We start from the raw sequence: 22,897 nt of genomic DNA, 5'->3' as shown, positions 1-22,897 counted from the left end.
CCCACAGCTGAGTAATCACATCTCCACAGAAACATCCAATCAAAAGTCTCCAACCCAATCAAACACCAATACGTTTCCTGCCCACACAAGACTGCATCAAAGATAATGGCATTTTGGGGGCCATAATACATCCAAAACAGCACACAGGACCACCCTGATGTTTCCCCAGAAATGCCAGACCCGGAAGCCCTCTGTGTTTTTATTATGCTGAGCCTTGCAGGATGCCAGCCTGGCTCACTGGGACTTCTTGTGGCCACACAGCTGATACATATGCATCTAAGCAAAAAATAGTGTTATGGAAGGAAAGCAACCTATGAGGAGAAAGCAACCTCAGAATTTACAAACAAGAAGGAAATGCTCTCAGCCAGAGGCTGGAAACTGTCATGCCCTTAACACATCAAAATTACAGAGTTTCTTCTATCTGCTGTCAAGAATAGTGAAGAAATGACTGGGTATTCTTTGGTATGTACCTTTGCCTTTCTATTCACCAGAGTATTTTATAACTCTAAGAGGCAGAGGTTAACTTACAGAAAACTGATAATAATGCAAATGTTTTCCTGTCCATAGCAATGCAAATGAAGTTTGTCTGGTAGTGATGCGATTGATTACTGTCTGGTGAAAAGGTGACCCTAAGATAATTTTTTGCCCAGTAGGATATTAACTGGTTTTGAATCTGTTAGCAAATTTATTCAAATGAATATATCTCTGTTCTTCAAATTCTCCTTTGAACCAGTTTTAACATCTTTCAGAGACCCTCGTTAATTAGTAAGTTGAGTAAAACCTTTGCCACATGTCCATTTTAGATTTATGAGAGTCATTTTTTAGCTTTTGCAAATTATAGCATGAGCACACTTATTTACTCTCCCCCTGTCCCTGGAGAATTTCCTTGGGGTCAGCTGGGGAGGAAGGGACTCTCATAAACTGCAGGTAAGAAAGATGAGACCTTGTCACCCCTAGCAGGGGACAGGGAAGGAGAACATTGTGACCCACAGTTAACATGCTTCAAAAAAGTCATATGAAAAGACTATACTGTTAACAAATGTTTGAAAGAGGTATTTGTCCAGGAAAACATTTAGGATTTCTAAAGTGAGCTCCATGTTTGCGCAGAAGATTATGTTAAATTAAAGCTTTCTTTGTTACTTGAGGTTTTAACTTTCAGGTGGGCAGCCAGGGGCCATCTGCTTCTCCGCCGTTTGAGGTGCCCTCTGGCTGTGCGCCTCCAGGAATCCGTGCCGCTCTGAGGGGAGGACCTCACTGCAGCACATTTCAGCCCACAGTAAAAACCAGAGGGGACAGGGATGCATGGTCTCTGGGCCTCCTAGGCCCAGCGAAGGCCCCAGGGGTCTGGGAAGATGGAAGGCCACGACGGAGGATGAGAAGGCGCCAACGACACAGCGCCTCCTCACAATTTGAGCAAAGATATCTTTGTCCAGGTCCCGAGTCCACTATGGGCACATGAACTGCCAGATATGAAAATCATCTCATGCATGGATTCTTTGTTATTTAGCCCTTATTTAGAAGGAAACAATGACACTGAAAACCTTGATTTTGAGCTGTTTGGTTAGAGAGTTGAGAGGGTAGCTCCTTTTTTCCTGGAGGGACAACAGGATGAATTCCCAGAGGAAAAGGTACCAGGTGCTTCCAAAGGGCGGGGCAATACCACATTGCGCCACCAGAGGGCAGTGTAGACTGAAGCCTCTGGAATGAGGAGGGAGGTACTGAAGTTTCTAGGGGAGAGAGTGGACAGTAAAATGCAAATTTAAAATAGTTTCAGTTATTAGATTCAACTATAACTCTGGTACCAGAGCTTCCTTTTCATCCTGCCCTGTGGGACCCTACCGACCAGAGCTGCCGGCTGCTGCCGGGTGGCCCAGGTCCTCGGAGGAACCCTACACACCAGGTCCGGGTGGGCTGGGGCGGGCGTGGGTGAGCAGGGCAGCAGGGGGCAGCGGCTGTTGACCGACTGGGTCAGCAGCCTCTCAATGCTGTAATAATGTGTGCGGATCGAACCGAGCATCCTGGCTGACACCAGGGCCACAGGAGAGGGTGCTTCAAGAAAGTGTCTGGGGTTCATGGGGGCCCTCTCCCGCCCCGCAGGCTGAAATTGCGCCAGCAGATGGTGATGTCCTGTAAGGGCTCTTGTGCAAGAAGAGGGTGAGCCCAAGGGCTGGCTGTTTCCCATCTGGCGTTTGGTCAGGAGAAGCAGAGAGGAAACCCAGAGCCTTGGGTCTGACCTTTTAATACACAGGGCTGCACCTGCTGCTTCAGGGGCTCAGTCCGTGCTCCGGAAATGGACTCAGTCAGTCAAATTCCTCCCTCTTGGGGACTAGTGAGAAGTGTGAGCAAGGGACAGGATGTCCTCCCCATCCTTCTTTGAATCACATCTACTTGTTGTTTTCCACCCTTTAGGTTTAACTGTTCAAACCTAGTTCACACCTGGGTGTGGCTGTCTTCAGAAGGCTTGCCCCACCTTCAAGCAGTCATCCCACTTTATTTTTCTTTTTTGCTACTGCTTCGTTGTAGATACTTGAAACCAGCAGAATAAGGAACTCAGATGTGGCTCTGAGGAGTTCCAGCTATTTGTCATGGCACTAGTCGTTTACAAGAGATCACTCTCTATTAGGTGGAGAATTTGTCCCTTATTTGCTTTTTCTAGCCCCAGTTTTGCTCAGTTTTATTGTCTGCCCTAGAGGTCCAGAGAACACGTGATAGCTTAGCAGGAATAATTACCACAAAGCCCCAAATCATATAATATGAGTCCCTTCCCCCATTATTAAGCCCCACTGTAAATTTAAAGGACAAAATAAAATCTCCACTCCTATGCAGGTTAAGGCCCCAAAGAAATTATAGCCCCAAAGTCCCCTGTGGCCAATGTCTTTGTCCTTTCAGCTTGGCCAGAGAGGCCCGGGTGACCCTCCTACCCTGGAGGTGATGCCGTTCTTTCAGCACCACCTGCCTGGGTCCATCCCACCCAAGTCCCAAAAGGCAAGACAGTCACTAGGACTAAAGAAAGAACCGCACGTCCAGTTTCAACTCACAAAATTAAAAAAAAAAGCAAGCAATTTCATAGCCAGCCCAGCAGGGGCCAGTTCCCTGGTCCCAGGAGACGTCCCCAGAAACCACAGAGCTACTGCCAAACACAGACCACAGCAACGACTTACTCTTATGTGGGGTGTGAGGAGCAGACAACACAACAGGGGGAGAAAAACCGCTGCCCAGAATCCACTGTGGAATTCGTTTTCACTGAGAAGAGCTCCCATGCAAAGGTCAATGGTTGGCGCTATGTTTTCTGTGAACTGGGGAGTGTTGGGGGTGGAAATCCATCTATTTGCATGTCTTCCTTTCTCAGAGTGGCATTTGTCGTCTTGCAAATTTTGTAAATTTTTAATGATAGTATCCTTTGATCTCAGGGCTTCCCCGAGGCCCCCCACCTGCCCACTAGAGTCCACCCTGCCTGGGTATCTGTTTATTTATTCATTTTTGAAATCATTTTTTTATTGTAGAATATAACATATATACATAGAAGTGATAAATTTCCAAGTGCAATTTAACAAGTAGTTAGAGAGCAGAGTTCCAGAGTTTTAGTTATTTCCTTATTGTGAAATATATCATATACACAAAAAGGGGATAGCTTTCAAATTACAATTTAGCAAGTAGCTATAGAACAAATTTCAGAGGATGCTATGGGTTACAGTTCCACCATTTCAGTTATTTCCTTCTAGTTATTCTAATACCCTAGCAACTAAGAAAAAGAAAATTCTAAACAGATTCTGTACTCATAATCCTTTGTTAAATTCCATCTTGTCTGTTTTTTACCCCTTCTTCTAGTTTAATCACCATCACAGCCTTCAGGGATGTCTAGGCAGTGACCACCCTACCTTGTTCATATTGGAAAGGGGTGTCAACTTTATGAGAAAAGGGAATACATCAGGTTGATGTTCTTGAAGAGACTATTGCCTCTTGGTTTGGGGACTTAGCTGGCATAGGAGTTCTCTGAAGGATTTAAGTTTCTGAAGAATAAACTTGGTGAGTGAAACTAGAGTCTCAGATAGGGATCTGGGTATTCTTTAGGGTTTTCAAGACTATGTTGACTTTGGCTGACCATACTGTGGTCTTTTGGCATATCTAGGTGAAGCTTACATAGGAGTAACCTCCACCACAGCCTCTCAACTCTATTTGAATTCTCTTAGCCACTGAAACCTTATTTTGTTGCCTTTCTTTCTCCCCTTTTGGTCAAAAAGGCATTCTCAATCCCTCGATAACAGGGTCAGGCTTATCCTGGAATCTATGTCCCATGTCACCAGGGAGACTCATTCATCTGGGGGGGTCCTGCCCCATGTCAGGGGGAGGGTGATGAATTTATTTGCAGAGTTAAGCTTAGAGAGAGAAAGTCCACATTTGAGCAACAAAAGAGGTTCTCTGGAGGTGACTCCTAGGCATAATTATAGGTGGGCTTAGCCTCCCCTTTACAACCGTAAGTTTCACCCGAGCAAGCCTCAAGATCAGGGGCTTGACTTATAAAGTAGGGGGTTCCCAAGTTCACATAGCATATGTTATGTCCACAATAATCCAACCATAGCTCACATTATCATCACTTAATCGTACAATTCTCATCACTCTCCGTTTTAAAAAACCTCATGACCCAAAACACCTTGTAGCTCCTGCCAGCCCTTAATTATTTGTCCCTGGTATTTGTGTGATACTAGTATGGTATTCCCATTAATTATATTTCCTAGTATGCAACAGGTAGATTTTTCCCATATACCCTTCTGTTGTCAACTCTCTGTGCCAGTGTCATACCTTAGAAGTATATCATGCAAGCACTTACTTATATTGTGGTGCTGATCTGTGGCAAACATGCTTTTAAATAACCCTTTTAATCCTACTCGCCTTCAGTACGGCTCTGATACTTATAATCCCATTAAAAAATAATTGTCACCCCTATCCATTCCCATATCTTTTAATTCACCATCATTAACATATCTGAACCTATTAGATTATCATTCCCCTCACTAGCTTCTATGACTAGGTCCCCAATATTCTACATTATAAGATATTGATTTTACATTGTTTAGAGGGTTCATAGAAGTGGTAACATACACTATCTCTCCTTTTGTAGCTGACATTTCACTCAGCATTATCTCTTCATATGTTGCCATAAGTTGCCATATGTTTCAGGACCTTGTTCCTTTTTACTGCTGCATAGTACTCCAGTGTATGTATCTACCACATTTTGTTTACCCACTCTTCTGTTGAAGGACACTTGGATTGTTTCCATCTCTTGGCAATTGTGAACAATCCTGCTGTGAACTTCAGTGTACAAATGTCTGTATCACTGCTTTCAATTTTTCTGGGTATATACTGAGAAGTGGAATTGCCAGCTCATAGGATAATTCAGTATTTAGTTTTCTGAGAAATCGTGGCTGTACCATTACACTTCCCCACCAGCAATGAATAAGAGTTTCAAATTCTCCACATCCTCTCCAGCATTTATTGTTTCCTGTTTGTTTAATGGCAGCCATTCTTATTGGTGTGAGATGGTATCTCTTTATGGTTTTGATTTGCATTTCCCTAATAGCTGTTGAAGATAAACGTTTTTTCATTTGTTTTTTAGCCATTAGTATTTCCTCTTCAGAAAAATACCTTTTCATATCTTTTGCCCATTTTATAATTGGACTGTTCGTACTATTGCCTTTGAGTTGTAGGCCTTTTTTAATATATGCAGGATATCAGTCTCTAATCAGAAATATGGTTTCCAAATATTTTCTCCTATTGAGTTGGCTACCTCTTCACCTTTTTTACAAAGTTTTTTGAGCACAGAGCTTTTGGTTTTGAGGAGTTCCCATTTATCTGTTTTCTCTTTTGTTGCTTGTGCTTTGGGTATAAGGTCTAAGAAGTTACCCCCTATTACTAGGTCCTGAAGATGTTTCCCTATATTATCTTCTAAAGTTTTATTGTGCTGTGTCTTATACTGAGGTCTTTGATCCACTTTGAGTTAATTTTTGTATAGGATGTGAAGTAGGAGTCCTTTTTCATTTTTTTTGATTATGGCTATCCAGTTCTCCCAGCCCCATTTGTTGAAGAGACTGTTCTGTCCCAGTTCTGTGGATTCTGGGGTCCTTATCTAAAATCAGTTGGCCGTAGATCTGGAGGTCTATTTCTGAACTCTCATTTCAATTCCATTGATCAATATGTCTATCTTTATGCCAATGCCATGCTGTTTTGCTTACTGTGGCTTTATAGTAGGCTTCAAAGTCTGGAAATGTAAGTCCTCCCACTTTGTTCTTTTTCGGATGTTTTGGCAATTCGAGGCCCTTGTCCCCAATAAATTTGATAACTAACTTTTCCAAGTCTTCAAAGTTTGGTTGTTGGAATTTTGATTGGAATTGCACTGAATCTGTAGATCAGTTTGGGTAGAATTGGCATCTTAACAATGTTTAGTCTTCGTATCCATGAGCATGGAATATTTTTCCACCTATTTAGGTCCTTTGTATTTCTTTTAGTAAAAGTTTGTAATTTTCTGTGTAGACAACTTTTACATCTTTGGTTATGTTTATTCCCAGGCACTTGATTTTTTTAGTTGCTATTGTGCATGGAATTTTGTTTTTTGATTGCCTCTTCAGTTAGGTCATTACCAGTATATAGGAACATTACTGACTTATGTGCATTAATCTTACACCCCGTCACCCTGCTGAATTTTTTATTAGCTCAAGTAGCTTTGTCGTCAAATTCTCAGGATTTTCCAAATATAAGATCCTATCATCTGCAAATGATGACAGTTTTACTTCTTGCTTTCCAATTTGGATATCTTTCGTATCTTTGTCTTGGCAAATTGCTCTGGCTAGAACTTCTAGCACAGTGTTGAATAATAGAGGTGACAGTGGGCATCCTAGTCTTGTTCCCGATCTCAGCCTCTGGCAGTTGAGTACTATGCTGGTTGTAGGTTTTTCATATATGCCCTTTATCATATTGAGGAATATTCCCTCAATTCCTACCTTTTGAAGTGTTTTTATCAAAAAAGGATGTTGAATTTTGCCAAATGCTTTTATAGCATCTATCGAGATGATCATTTGATTTTTCCCTTTTGATTTGTTAATGTGTTGAATTACATTATTTGATTTTCTTCTGTTGAACCACCCTTGCATGCCAGGAATGAACCTCACTTGGTCTTGGTGTATAATTCTTTTAACCTGCCTTTGGATTCAATTTGCAAGTATTTTGTTTAGGATTTTTGCATTTATATTCATCAGGGAGATTGGCTTATAGTTTCCTTTTTTGTAGCATCTTTATCTAATTTTGGTATCAGAGTGATATTAGCTTCATAAAATGAGTTAGCTAGTGTTCCTTGTTTCTTCAATTTTTTTCAAAGAGTTTGAGCAGGAATGGTGTCAATTCTTTTTAGAAAGCTTGGTGAAATTCCCCTGTGAAGTCATCAGGCCCTGGGCTTTTATTTATAGGTAGATTTTCTTAAAAAAAAATCAGTTTTTATTGAGACATAGTCACATACCATACAGCCATCCACGGTGCACAATCAACTGTTCACAGTACCATCACATAGATGTACATTCATCACCATGATCAATTTTTGAACATTTTCCTTATTCCATAAAGAATGAAAATAAGAATAAAAATAAAAATATAAGAGAACACCCAAAGCATTCCATCCCCCCCAACCCACTCCATTTTTTATTTAGTTTTTGTCCCCATTTTTCTACTCATTTGTCCATACACTGGATAAAGGGAGTGTGAGCCACATGGTTTTCACAATTACACAGTCATACCATGTAAGCTACATAGTTATGCAATTGTCTTCAAGAATCAAGGCTATTGGGATGCAGATCAACAGTTTCAAATATTTCCTTCTAGCTTTTCCAATACACTAAAAACTGAAAAGTGATATCTATATAGTGCATAAGAATGCCCTCCAGAGTGACCTCTCGACTCCATTTGAAATCTCTCAGCCACTGAAACTTTATTAAATTGTTTCATTTCACTTCCCCCTTTTGGTCAAGATTTTCTCAATCACATGATGCCAGTTCCAGATACATCCCTGGGAGTCATGTCCCATGCTGCCATGGAGATTTATATCCATGGGAGTCATGTCCCATGTAGCGGGGAGGGCAGTGAGTTCACCTGCCCAATTGGCTTAGAAAGAGAGGCCACATCTGAGCAATGAAGAGGTTGTCTGGGGAGACTCTTAGGCACAATTATATGTAGACTTAGCCTCTCCTCTGCAGTAACAAGCTTCATAAGGGCAAACTCTAAGATCGAGGGCTCAGCGTACTAAATTACTATTCCTCACTGTGAGAATATCAATAATAACCCAGTGGGGAAGTCCAGCATTTCCACATTTTTCACCAGTTCCTCAGGGGGACCCTGCAAATACATTTTTATTTTCTGCCCAAATTACTTTGGGATGTATTGAGATTTCACACTAGCCTGTACAAACCTACCAGATCTCACTTCCTATTCAAAATTCTATGTAATTATGGTGTTTGAATAAACTGACTGTACAAGTTAAATTGTTTAGTGTGCTGCAGAAAATATAGATCCTGCACCATATAAACATCTCGTCCCTTGGTCTCCTACCGAAGTTGAAGTTTTAAAACACAGTCAATATCATCCTTTTCCCTTTGGCCTGATTTGCCTTAGTCGTAACCAGATCTGCTTCATTCATATCTCTAACTGAATTCTGAACTCTTTTTCAACTTTTTGAACATTTTCTGTATGAGGTAATACTGACATTTATAGCTGCAGAGCTCTAGGTCTAAGTTTCAGTTGTCACACAGATAGTAGGTAGATTTTTGATGATTGATTGGCTCTCTTTGCTTATGATTGGTTGTTGAGGTCTTCTATTTCCTCTTGGGTCAGTCTAGGTTGTTCATGGGTGTGCCAGTTTGAATGTATTATGTTCCACAAAATGCCATTATTTTTGATGCAATCTTGTGTGGGCAGATGTATTAGTGTTGATTTAGATTGTAATTCTTTGAGTGTTTCCATGGAGATGTGACCCACCCAACTGTAGGTGATAACTTGATTGGATAATTTCCATGGAGGTGTGGCCCTGTCCATTCAGTGTGGGCCTTGATTAGTTTACTAAAACACTACATAAGCTCAGACAGAAGGAGCTCACTGCTAGCTAAAGATGAGACAAAGTTTGAAGACAGCCGTTGAAAGCAGACTTTTGCTCTGGAGAAGCTAAGAGAGAACAAATGCCCCAAGAGCAACCGAGAGTGACATTTTGGAGAGAAGCTGAAGTCTAGAGAGGAATGTCATTGGAGAAAGCCATTTTGACACCAGAACTCCCGAGTAGACACCAGCCACGTGCCTTTCCAGCTAACAGAGGTTTTTCGGATGCCACTGGCCACTCTCCAGTGAAGGTACCTGATTGTTGATGCCTTACCTTGGACACTTTATGGCCTTAAGACTGTAACTGTGTAACCAAATAAACCCCCTTTTATAAAAGCCAATCCAGACGGTTGCTGCAAAGGAGAGGCTAGGCCTCCCTATAATTGTGCCTAAGAGCCTCCTCCCGAATGCCTCTTTGTTGCTCAGATGTGGCCCTCTCTCTCTAGCTAAGCCAACTTGAAAGGTGAAATCACTGCCCTCCCCCCTACGTGGGATCAGACACCCAGGGGAGTGAATCTCCCTGGCAACGTGGAATATGACTCCCGGGGAGGAATGTAGACCTGGCATCGTGGGACGGAGAACATCTTCTTGACCAAAAGGGGGATGTGAAAGGAAATGAAATAAGCTTCAGTAGCAGAGAGATTCCAAAAGGAGCCGAGAGGTCACTCTGGTGGGCACTCTCACGCACAATTTAGACAACCCTCTTTAGGTTCTAAAGAATTGGGGTAGCTGGTGGATACCTGAAACTATCAAACTACAACCCAGAACCCATGAATTTCGAAGACAATTGTATAAAAATGTAGCTTATGAGGGGTGACAATGGGATTGGGAAAACCATAAGGACCACACTCCACTTTGTCTAGTTTATGGATGGATGAGTAGAAAAATAGGGGAAGGAAACAAACAAACAAACATACAAAGGTACCCAGTGTTCTTTTTTACTTCAATTGCTCTTTTTCACTTTAATTATTATTCTTATTATTTTTGTGTGTGTGCTAATGAAGGTGTCAGGGATTGATTTAGGTGATGAATGTACAACTATGTAATGGTACTGTGAACAATCAAATGTACGATTTGTTTTGTATGACTGCATGGTATGTGAATATATCTCAATAAAATGAAGATAAAAAAAAAAAAAAAGCCAATCCATCTCTGGTATTTTGCAAAAAAGCAGTATTAGCAAACCAGAACAATGTGTTTCCAGGAAATTGTCCATTTCCCCTAAATTGTCTGACTTGTTGGCATACAGTTGTTCATAGTATCCTTTCATGATTTTTTTTATTTTGGGGGGATCCATAGTAATTATCCCCTTCTCATTTCTGATTCTGTTTATTTGGGCTTTCTCTCTTTTTGACTTTGTCAGTCCTGCTAAGGGTCTGTCAATCTTGTTTATCTTCTCAAAGAACCAACTTTTTGTTTTATTTATTCTCTCTATTGTTTTTTTTTTCTCCAGCTCATTTATTTCTGCTTTAATCTTTGTTTTTTTTTTTTTCTTCTACTCGCTTTAAGGTTAGTTTGCTGATCATTCTCTATCCTCTTCAGTTGTTCAGTTAGGTATTTGGTTTTAGCTCTTTCTTGCTTTCTGATATATGCTTTTAGAGCTATAAATTTACCTCTCAGCACTGCTCTTGCTTCATCCCACAGGTTTTGATATGTTGTGTTCTTGTTTTCATTTGTCTCTAGATATTTACCAATTTCTCTTGCCATTTCTTCTTTGACCCACTGGTTATTTAGGAGTGTGTTGTTTAATCTCCATAAATCTGTGAAAGACCTGGTTCTTTGATGGTTATTGATTTCTAGTTACATTCCATCATGGTCAGAGAATCTATTTTGGATAATTTCAATCTTTTAAAATTTATTAAAACTTGTTTCATGCCCCAGCATATGATCTATCCTGGAGAATGTTCCATGGGCACTAGAGAAGAATGTATATCCTGGTACTTTGGGATGTAATGATTCATATATGTCTGCCCAGTCTGATTCATTTATCATATTGTTTAGGTTCTCAGTTTCCTTATTGGTCCTCTGTTTAGTTGTTCTATCTACAGAAAAGAGTGGTATATTGAATTCTCCCACTATTATTGTAGACATGTCTATTGCTCCCTTTAGTTCAGCTAATGTTTGTCTCATGTATTTTGTACCTCCTTGACTGGGTGCATATACATTTAGGATTGTTATTTCTTCTTGATGAATTGTCCCTTTTATTAATATATAGTGTCCTTCTTTGTCTCTTATGACATCTTTGCATTTAAACTCTAGTCTGTCTGATATTAGTATAGCTACCCCAGCTTTCTTTTGGTTGCAGTTTGCATAGAATATTTTTTTCCATCCTTTCACTTTCAGTTTCTTTGTGTCACAGGGTCTAAGACGAGTCTCTTGTAAGCAGCGTATCTATGGGGCATACTTTTTAATGCATACTACCAGTCTGTATCTTTTAATCGGAGAGTTTAATCCATTCACATTCAAAGTTATTACTGTGAAGGGGGTTCTTGAATCAGCCATCTTATCCTTTGGTTTTTAGTTGTTAGATCTATTTTTCCCCCTTCTCTCTTTTTTTCCTTTAAGTTACCCTTACTAATACTCTTCAGTTCTGTGCCCTTCTCCAGACCTCTCCCTCCTTTGTTTTTCTCTCAGCTGGTAGTGCTCCCTTTATTATTTCTTGCAGGGCATGTCTCTTGTTAACAAATTCTCTCAGCATTTGTTTGTAAAAATTTTAAGATCTTCCTCAGTTTTTCCCCCATTGTTTTTTTTCTAATTTTTTTATTGTGATTGTTCACATACCATACAATTATCAAAAGATCCAAAGTGTAAAATCAATTGCCCCCAGTACCATCATACAGCTGTGCATCCATCACCATCACCACAATTAATTTTTTTTCAATTTTTAAAACATTTTCATTATTCCAGAAAAGAAATTAAAAAAAAAAAAAAGGAAACTCAAATCCTCCCATATCTCTAACCACCCCCTCCACTGTTGACTTATAGTATTGGTATGGTACATTTGTTACTATATGTTGTAATATTGGTATAGTACATTTGTTACTGTTTATGAAAGAATCTTAAAATACTACTAACTGTAGTATATAGTTTGCAATAGGTATGTTTTTTCCCTATATGCCCATTGTTAAGTTCTAGTTATAGTGTCATACATTTGTTCTGATTCATGAAAGAGATTTCTAATATTTGCATAGTTAATCACGGACATTGTCCACCACAAGGTTCACTGTTTTATATATTCCCATCTTTTAATCTCCAACTTTCCTTCTGGTGACATATGTGACTCTGAGCTTTCCCATACACACACCATTCAGCATTGCTAGTTATTCTCACAATATGCGACCATCACCTCTGTTCATTTCCAAACATTTAAGTTCAACCTAGTTGAACATTCTGCTCATAATAAGCAACCGCTCCCCATTCTTTAGTCTCCCTCTCTATCCTGGTAACTTATATTTCATGCCTATGAGGTTACATATTATCATTAGTTCATATCAGTGAGACTTATTTCACTCAATATAGTGCCCTCAAGGTTTAATCAACCTATTTTTTTTAAGATGGTTTTGTTCACACACCATACATTCCGCCCTAATTGAACACTCGTTGGTTCCCTGTATAGTCATATATTTACGTATTCACCTCCCTCACCACTATCTATATAAGGACATCTCCATTTCTTCCACAAAGAAGGAAGAAGAGTGAAAGAAGTTACAGAGACAAAAGAAAAAGAAAAAAGAGAGAGAAAAAAACATGACAGCAAGGAAGCAACAAAATGAAAGATAATCTTAAACTAAAGTAGAATGAAGAGTTAGACAACATTATCAATGCCAAGAGTCCCATATCCCTCCCTTATTCCCCCTTCTTATATGCATTTAGTCTTGGTATATTGCCTTTGTTACATTAAAGGAAGCACAATACAATGTTTCTGCTAATTATAGTCTCTAGCTTGCATTGATTGTATTTTTTTCCCAATACCACCCTATTTTTAACACTTTCCAGGGTTGCCATTCATTTGTTCTCCCTCATGTAAAAACATATTTGTACATTTCATCACAATTGTTGAGCACTCTAGGTTTCACTGAGTTATACAGTCCCAGTCTTTAATCTTTCCTCTTTCCTTCTGGTGTCCCACATGCTCCTAACCTTCCTCTTTCAACCATGTTCATAGTCATCTTTGTTCAGTGTACTTACATTGCTGTGCTACTATCTCCCAAAATTGTTTTCCAGACTTCTAACTCCTGTCTTTTCCTTTCTGTCTGCAGTGCTTCCTTTAATGTTTCCTGTAAAGCAGGTATCTTGTTCACAAACTCTGTCATTGTCTGTTTGTCAGAGAATATTTTAAACTCTCCCTCATATTTGAAGGACAGTTTTGCTGGATATAGGATTCTTGGTTGGTGGTTTTCCTCTTTCAGTATCTTCAATATAGCACCCCACTTCCTTCTTGCCTCCATGGTTTCTATTGAGAAATCTGCACATAGTCGTATCAAGCTTCCTTTGCATGTGATGGATCGCTTTTCTCTTGCTGCTTTCAGGATTCTCTCTTTATCTTTGACATTTGATAATCTGACTATTAAGTGTCTTGACATAGGTCTATTCAGATCTATTCTGTTTGGGGTATGCTGGGCTTCTTGGATCCGTAATTTTATGTCTTTTGTAAGAGATGGGAAATTTTCATTATTTCCTCTATTATTGCTTCTGCCCCTTTTCCCTTCTCTTCTCCTTCTGGGACACCAATGACACATACATTCCTGCATTTTGTTTTGTCCTTAAGTTCCTGGAGACATTGCTCATATTTTTCCATTCTTTTCTCTATCTGTTCTTTTATGTGTAGGCTGTCAGGTGCCTTGTTCTCCAGTTTCTGAGTGTTTTCTTCTGCCTTTTCAGATCTGTTGTTGTATGTTTCCATTGTCTTCTTCATCTCTTGTGTTGTGCCTTTCATTTCCATAGATTCTGCCAGTTGTTTTTTCAAACTTTCGATTTCTACCTTATGTACACCCAGTCTTTCCATTATAGGGAGAGTTCATTAGCATTTGAATAGACTCTCTGCCTGTGCTGTCTGTGCCCTTGTTTGGGTCAGAGTGCTGGGGACTGAAAATGGCTGAGGCTTTCTCCACTTAGCCAAAAAAGGGACAGAAAGCCCCCTTCAGGGCCAGTCTGTGGCCACCCTCCAGCTCTCCAAGGTCATTCATCACCAAAAACCTCTGCCTTCTTGTTGGGGATTCATAGCTTATATTGAGCAGTCCACACTTGTTAATTAAAACCCCAGTTGGAGCTCAGCTGAGCTATATTCGCTGGTTGAGAGAGTGTTGCTCTCTAACACCATGAGGCTTTGCAGTTTGGGCCATGGGGGGAGGAGAATCCTGGCTTGGATCTGCAGTTTTTACTTACATATTTTATGCTGTGATCTCAGACATTCCTCCCAATTCATGTTGGTGGTTGATGAGTGGACAGTCACGTTTGTCCCTGTGCAGTTATTCCAGATTATTTACTTGTTGTTCCTGGTTGTTCATTAGTTGTTCTGGGGGACAAACTAGCTTCCACTCCTCTCTATGCCACCATCTTCTTCCATCTCTCCCCTAAATTTTTTGAATTGATTTAGCATTAGTTGTTTCAATTCCTGTATCTCTGTTGAAGTGCAAGTTTGTTGCTTTGACTGGGCCATAACTTTGTTTTTCTTAGTTTAGGTTGTAGTTTTCTGTTGTCTAGGCATCTGGTTTCCTTGGTTACCCCAATCAGGTTTTCCCAGACCAGAAGAGGCTCAGGTTCCAGAAGGAAGAAATATTCAGTATCTGGTTTCCCTGATGGTGTGTCTTGGAGGATTGACACACCCTGTGCTTTTCTGCCCAGCAGGTGGCACTGTCAGCCTGTCACTCCAGACTGGTGTAAGAAGGTGTGGCCCATGACCCAGACTCTGGGGTCTGGTTGTGAATGGAAGGTGGGTAGTAGAGCTTGGCACCATCTTCTTCCTCTTAGGGAAGATATGCCCCCTAGGGAGTTTTCATTTGCATATCAATAGGTTCTTTGTCTCTCTGATTCTGCTGTCTCCATCCTTGTCTGGGTCAGAGTGCTATGAGCTGAAAATGGCTGAGGCTTTCTCTGCTGCAGAGCACTGCAAGCTGAAATGACTGAGGCTTTCTCCACTGAGCTGCCCAAGTTGAGGGTGAGAGAAAAAGGGACAGAAAGCCCCCTTTCAACATCAGTCCATGGCCCCCAGTTTCACCCTCAGCCAGAGATAGCACCTGGTCCTCTGGGCTCCCCCTCCCAAGACAGAGAAGTCTCCTGGCTCTTCAAGGTCAGTTGTCACTAAAAAGCCTCTGTCTGCTTGTTGGGGATTTGCAGCTTGCATTGATCAGTCCATGTTTGCCAATTAAAACCCCAGTTGGAGCTAGACTGAGGTATATTCACTTGTTCAGAGAGTGCTGCTCTCTATCACAGCAAGGCTTTGCAGTTCAGGCTGCTGTGGAGGAGGGGGCTCCCAGTTTGGATCCGCAGTTTCTCCTCACAGATTCCACATTGCAATCTCAGGCTTTCTTCCCAACCCAGCTTGGTGCATGATGTGTGGGCAGTCATGGTCGTCCCCCAGTAGTTATTCCAGATCACTTATTAGTTGTTCCTGGTTGTTTATTAGTTGCCCCAGGAGGACTAACTAACTACCACTCCTCTCTATGCTTCCATCTTCTTCCATCTCCTCCCCTCCCTCAATTTTGAAGGAGAGCTTTGCTAGATAAAGAATTCCTGGCTGGCAATTTTTTTCTTTCAGAATCTTAAATATATTATATCACTGCCTTCTTGCCTCCAGGATGCCCACCAAGTAGTCAGTTCTTAGTCTTATGTTGTTTCCCTTGTATGTGGTAAATTGCTTCTCTCTTACTTTTCATAAGTTTCTTCTTCTCCTCAGCATTAGACAATCTAATCAGTGTATGTCTTGGAATAGGTTTATTTGGATTTATTCTATGTGGAATTCATTGGGCATCTTTGATTTGTATTTTTATGTCATTTAGGAGGGTTGGGAATTTTTCCCCAATGATGTCTTGAAACACTCTTCCTAGCCCTTTACCCTTCTCTTCTCCTTCTGGGACACCAATGAGTCTTATATTTGTTTGCTTCATGTTGTCCATCATTTCTCTAGGATCTACTTCAAATTTTTAAAATTTTCTTCCCATTTGTTCTTTAATCCTTGTTATTTCTTTTCTTCTACTTGGTTTAGGATTGGTTTGCTGTTCATTTTCTAGCTTCTTCAGTTGATCCATTAGTTCTTTGATTTTGGCTCTTTCTTCCTTTTTAATATATGCGTTTAGTGCTATAAATTTCCCCCTTAGCACTGCTTTTGCTGCATCCCATAGGTTTTGGTATGTTGTGTTCTCATTTCATTCGTCTCTATATATTTAGCAATTTCTCTTGCTATTTCTTCTTTAACCCACTGATTGTTTAGGAGTGTGTTGTTTAACCTCCAGGTATTTGTGAATTTTCTAAGTCTCTGATGGTTATTGACTTCTAATTGTATTCCATTGTGGTCAGAGAATGTGCTTTGAATAATTTCAATCTTTTTAAATTTATTGAGGCTTGTTTTATGTCCCAGCATATGATCTATTCTGGAGAAAGTTCCGTGAGCACTAGAAAAGTATGTGTATCCGGGTGATTTGGGATGTAATGTCCTGTAGATGTCTGTTAAATCTAATTCATTTATCAGATTGTTTAGGTTTTCAATTTCCTTATTGGTCTTCTGTCTGGTTGATCTATCTATAGGAGAGAGTGATGTGTTGAAGTCTCCCACAATTATTGTGGAAACATCAATTGCTTCCTTTAGTTTTGCCAATGTTTCTCTCATGTATTTTGTGGCACCTTGATTGGGTGCATAGACATTTACGATTGTTATTTCTTCTTGCTGAATTGCCCCTTTTATTAGTATGTAGTGGCCTTCTTTGTCTCTCAAAACATCCCTGCATTTGAAGTCTATTTTATCTGAGATTAATATTGCTACACCTGCTTTCTTTTGGCTGTAGCTTGCATGAAATATTTTTTTCCATCCTTTCACTTTCAATTTCTTTGTGTCCCTGTGTCTAAGATGAGTCTCTTGTATGCAACATATTGATGGTTCATTTTTTTTGATCCATTCTGCGAATCTATATCTTTTAATTGGGGAGTTTAATCCATTTACATTCAACGTTAAAACCGTGAAGGCATTTCTTGAATCGGCCATCTTATCCTTTGGATTATGTTTGCCATATTTTTCCCTCTCTCTATTAATATCCTTTATTGTACCCATACCGAATCTCTTTAGTACTGAACCTTTCTCCAGGTCTCTCTGTCCTGTCTTTGTTTCTCTGTCTGTAGGGCTCCCTTTAGTATCTCCAGTAGGGCAGGTCTCTTGTTAGCAAATTCTCTCAGCATTTCTTTGTCTGTGAAAAATTTAAGCTCTCCCTCAAATTTGAAGGAGAGCTTTGCTGGATAAAGTATTCTTGGCTGGAAATTCCTCTCTCTCAGAATTTTAAATATATCGTGCCATTGCCTTCTCGCCTCCATGGTGGCTGCTGAGTAGTCACTACTTAGTCTTATGCTGTTTCCTTTGTATGTGGTGAATTGCTTTTCTCTTGCTGCTTTCAGAACTTGCTCCTTCTCTTCTATGTTTGACAGTGTGATCAGTATATGTCTCGGAGTGGGTTTTTTTGGATTTATTCTATTTGGAGTTCGCTGAGCATTTATGATTTGTGTATTTATGTTGTTTAGAAGATTTGGGAAGTTTTCCCCAACAATTTCTTTGAATACTCTTCCTAGACCTTTACCCTTTTCTTCCCCTTCTGGGACACCAATGAGTCTTATATTCGGACGCTTCATATTATCTATCATATCCCTGAGGTCCATTTCGAGTTTTTCAATTTTTTTTCCCCATTCTTTCTTTTATGCTTTCATTTTCCATTCTGTCATCTTCCAGGTCACTGATTCGTTGTTCAACTTCCTCTAGTCTTGTACTATGAGTGTCCAGAATCTTTTTAATTTGGTCAACAGTTTCTTTAATTTCCATAAGATCATCCATTTTTTTATTTAGTCTTGCAATGTCTTCTTTATGCTCTTCTAGGGTCTTCTTGATTTCCTTCATATCCCGTACTAGGGTCTCATTGTTCATCTTTAGTTCTTTGAGTAGCTGCTCTAGGTGTGTCTCTTCTGGTCTTTTGATTTGGGTGCTTGGGCTTGGGTTATCCATATCGTCTGGTTTTTTCATATGCTTTATAATTTTCTGTTGTTTTTGGCCTCGTGGCATTTGCTGTCCTTGATAGGGGTCTTTTAGGGTTTGTAGACCAGTTGAAGTCCTTATCTCTAATTTATCAGATCTACAGCTTCGTGGAGTACACTTTCTCTAACTAACCAGCAGGTGGCGTCCACGAGCCACCTGTTCTCCACAAGCCAGATCTCCCCTGCTTAGCCTTTTTGGTGAGTGGGGGAGTGAGTCTTGTGGGGCCCAATTGGTGTCCCAAGCTTGCGTGTGTAGTTGGTGTTGCCTGCCCTGTATGTGGGGCGTGTTTCTGGGCAGTCGGGGAGGGGGGGTGGCCCTAACAATCAAATCTCCCTGATGATCCTAGAGTTTTAAAGCTACTGCAATAGTCTAATCCTTCAATTCAGTCCTGCCACAGTTTGTCTCTGCCACTGACCCACAAGTCTTTGGTATTGGCGTATGGCTCCTGAGACTTGCAAGTGGGCCCCTCTTCCAGGCTGTGCACCCCAGGTCCTCTGTTGAGGGATGACTGTGCTATGTCACAGGTGAGTGCCGTCCCCCAAGGGCAGTTCTGGGCTGCTGGGCTGTGTTGGGAGGCTCCCAGTCTGCTCAAATGATGGCTGAATGGGGCTCTGTTAATTCACACTGCTCCCCCTTCCCAGCTCTGGGACATTCAGCTGAGGTTGCAGGGAAGGCTAATGTCCACGCCCAGTTTTGTGGTGTGTGCCTGTTATTTGAAGCACTTCCGTCACACTGGGTTGTCTGGGGCAGCTCTGGGCTATGGGGCTGGCGATGGGCAGGAGTGTTTCCTGTCCACCAGGATGGTGGCTGTGAGCGGACACCCCCCTTTTCTTGGGAAGTTGTGTTGTTTAGTGAATTTTCTCAGCCACTGGATTATTGCCTTTTGTCTCAGCGCTCTCTTATTTCTGCTCTTGACTTGACGTGCCCAAATTTCAATTCTTTGAAGCTTTCTGTATTGAGCTTCTTAGAGTAATTGTTTTAGAAAAAGCAAAAAGGATTTAAAAAAAAAAAAAAAAAAAAAAAAAAAAAAAACGGCCCTCCTCAGAGATCTAATGGGTTATTGAAATGCTAATAGACAAAGCAACCAGGGCCATTAAGGAAAGGTGCCCTGGGCAGAGAGATCAGCCTTGCTTCGGGATTTGCATATGCGCCTCAAGGCCTGATCTCCGCCCTTCCCCTTTCTGTGTTCACCAGAACTCCAAAAATCCTCTGCTTTTACTTTGGAGCTTCTCGTGTTGTTTTCCTTCTATGCCCGTCTCCTCTCTGCTGGGCTGGCTGCTCTCAGAGTCTCTGGTGTCTGGCCTCAGTCTATCTATGGTTGGAGTTTGAATCAGTAGAATGAGTTTCCGTTGAGAGCAGCCACTGCAATTCTCCCTTCTCCTTCCTGGAGCTGACAGCCCCTCCTCCCCCGGGACTGAGCCTGGCAGGGAGGGGCGCGGGTCCCCTGGCCGCAAAAACTTACAGATTTCGCTGATCTCAGCAGTTCCACGTTTTCATGAGTGTTGTATGAAGTATGCCCAAAGACAGATTGCTCTGTGGTGTCCAGTCCACGCAGTTCCTGGCTTTTTACCTACTTTCCTGGAGGAGTAACTAAAACATACAGCTCACCACTCTGCCATCTTGCCCCGCCTCCCCCATTTGTTCTTTCATATGCTCACATTCAATTATCTGTCCTCAAGTTCCCTTACTGTTTCTTTTGCCTCTTCAAATCTGCTATTATGTTTCTCTAATATATATATATATTTTTTTTTAAATCATCATTTTATTGAGATATATTCACATACCACGCAGTCATACAAAACAAATTGTACTTTCGATTGTTTACAGTACCATTACATAGTTGTACATTCATCACCTAAATCAATCCCTGACACCTTCATTAGCACACACACAAAAATAACAAGAATAATAATTAGAGTGAAAAAGAGCAATTGAAGTAAAAAAGAACACTGGGTACCTTTGTCTGTCTGTTTCCCTCCCCTACTTTTCTACACATCCATCCATAAACTAGACAAAGTGGTGTTTGGTCCTTATGGCTTTCCCAATCCCATTGTCACCCCTCATAAGCTACATTTTTATACAACTGTCTTCGAGATTCATGGGTTCTGGGTTGTAGTTTGATAGTTTCAGGTATCCACCACCAGCTACCTCAATTCTTTAGAACCTAAAAAGGGTTGTCTAAAGTGTGCATAAGAGTGCCCACCAGAGTGACCTCTCGGCTCCTTTTGGAATCTCCCTGCCACTGAAGCTTATTTCATTTCCTTTCACATCCCCCTTTTGGTCAAGAAGATGTTCTCCGTCCCACGGTGCCAGGTCTACATTCCTCCCTGGGAGTCATATTCCACGTTGCCAGGGAGATTCACTTCCCTGGGTGTCTGATCCCACGTAGGGGGGAGGGCAGTGATTTCACCTTTCAAGTTGGCTTAGCCAGAGAGAGAGGGCCACATCTGAGCAACAAAGAGGCATTCAGGAGGAGACTCTTAGGCACAAATACAGGTAGGCCTAGCCTCTCCTTTGCAGCAACCGTCTTCCCAAGGGTAAAACTTATGGTAGAGGGCTCAACCCATCAAACCACCAGTCCCCTATGTCTGTGGTCATGTTAGCAACCATGGAGGTGGGGTAGGCGAATACCCCTGCATTCTCCACAGGCTCCTCAAGGGGGCACTACATCTTTTTTTTTTTTTTTTTTTTTTTCCCCCTTTTTTTATTTTTTCTTTTTTTTTTTTTTTTTTTTTTTTTTTTTTAACTTTCCCTTCTTTTTTCAAATCACCTGTATGAAAAAAAAAGTTAAAAAGAAAACAAACATACAATAAAACAGCATTTCAAAGAGACCATAGCAAGGGAGTAAGAAAAAGACAACTAACCTAAGATAACTGCTTAACTTCCAACATGTTCCTACTTTACCCCAAGAAAGTTACATAATATAGCAACATTTCAGTGAACTTGTTCCTACTACAACCATCAGAAATTAACAGACCATAGTCATTTCTGGGCATCCCCAGAACGTTAAATAGCTTATCTGTTCTTCTTGGATTATTGTTCCCCCTTCCTTAATTGCTCTCTACTGCTAGTTCCCCTACATTCTACATTATAAACCATTTGTTTTACATTTTTCAAAGTTCACATTAGTGGTAGCATATAATATTTCTCTTTTTGTGCCTGGCTTATTTCGCTCAGCATTATGTCTTCAAGGTTCATCCATGTTGTCATATGTTTCACCAGATCGTTCCTTCTTACTGCCGCGTAGTATTCCATCGTGTGTATATACCACATTTTATTTATCCACTCATCTGTTGAAGGACATTTGGGTTGTTTCCATCTCTTGGCAATTGTGAATAATGCTGCTATGAACATTGGCGTGCAGATATCTGTTCGTGTCACTGCTTTCCGATCTTCCGGGTATATACCGAGGAGTGCAATCGCTGGATCGAATGGTAGCTCTATATCTAGTTTTCTAAGGAACTGCCAGACTGACTTCCAGAGTGGCTGAACCATTATACAGTCCCACCAACAATGAATAAGAGTTCCAATTTCTCCACATCCCCTCCAGCATTTGTAGTTTCCTGTTTGTTTAATGGCAGCCATTCTAACCGGTGTTAGATGGTATCTCATTGTGGTCTTAATTTGCATCTCTCTAATAGCTAGTGAAGCTGAACATTTTTTCATGTGTTTCTTGGTCATTTGTATTTCCTCTTCAGAGAACTGTCTTTTCATATCTTTTGCCCATTTTATAATTGGGCTGTCTGTACTATTGTCATTGAGTTGTAGGATTTCTTTGTATATGCAAGATATCAGTCTTTTGTCAGATACATGGTTTCCAAAAATTTTTTCCCATTGAGTTGGCTGCCTCTTTACCTTTTTGAGAAATTCCTTTGAGGTGCAGAAACTTCTAAGCTTGAGGAGTTCCCATTTATCTATTTTCTCTTTTGTTGCTTGTGCTTTGGGTGTAAAGTCTAGGAAGTGGCCCCCTAATACAAGGTCTTGAAGATGTTTTCCTACATTATCTTCTAGGAGTTTTATGGTACTTTCTTTTATATTGAGATCTTTGGTCCATTTTGAGTTAATTTTTGTGTAGGGGGTGAGGTAGGGGTCCTCTTTCATTCTTTTGGATATGGATATCCAACTCTCCCAGCCCCATTTGTTGAAAAGACCATTATGGCTCAGTTCGGTGACTTTGGGGGCCTTATCAAAGATCAGTCGGCCATAGATCTGAGGGTCTATCTCTGAATTCTCAATTCGATTCCATTGATCTATATGTCTATCTTTGTGCCAGTACTATGCTGTCTTGGCAACTGTGGCTTTATAATAAGCTTCAAAGTCAGGGAGTGTAAGTCCTCCCACTTCGTTTTTCTTTTTTAGAGTGTCTTTAGCAATTCGAGGCATCTTCCCTTTCCAAATAAATTTGATAACTAGCTTTTCCAAGTCTGCAAAGTAGGTTGTTGGAATTTTGATTGGGATTGCATTGAATCTGTAGATGAGTTTGGGTAGAATTGACATCTTAATGACATTTAGCCTTCCTATCCATGAACATGGAATATT

At 40.7% G+C, this 22,897-nt stretch overlaps 1 protein-coding gene across 1 annotated transcript in view; it reads left to right on the top strand.

The window, feature by feature from the left end:
* The first annotated feature begins 1,825 nt into the window (after positions 1-1,825).
* LOC119544983 (nuclear body protein SP140-like protein) overlaps positions 1,826-22,897 on the top strand; it is a 39,898-nt gene continuing 18,826 nt past the window's right edge. The window contains exon 1 of the mRNA XM_037850648.1: positions 1,826-1,900. The gene's annotated coding sequence lies outside the window, so the exon portion shown is untranslated. The remainder of the gene's footprint in view (positions 1,901-22,897) is intronic.

Source organism: Choloepus didactylus, chromosome 9 (genome assembly GCF_015220235.1).
Source record: "Choloepus didactylus isolate mChoDid1 chromosome 9, mChoDid1.pri, whole genome shotgun sequence".
In the NCBI taxonomy this organism is placed as follows: Eukaryota; Metazoa; Chordata; class Mammalia; order Pilosa; family Megalonychidae; genus Choloepus; species Choloepus didactylus.
This window is presented reverse-complemented; position numbering and strand designations above follow the sequence as displayed.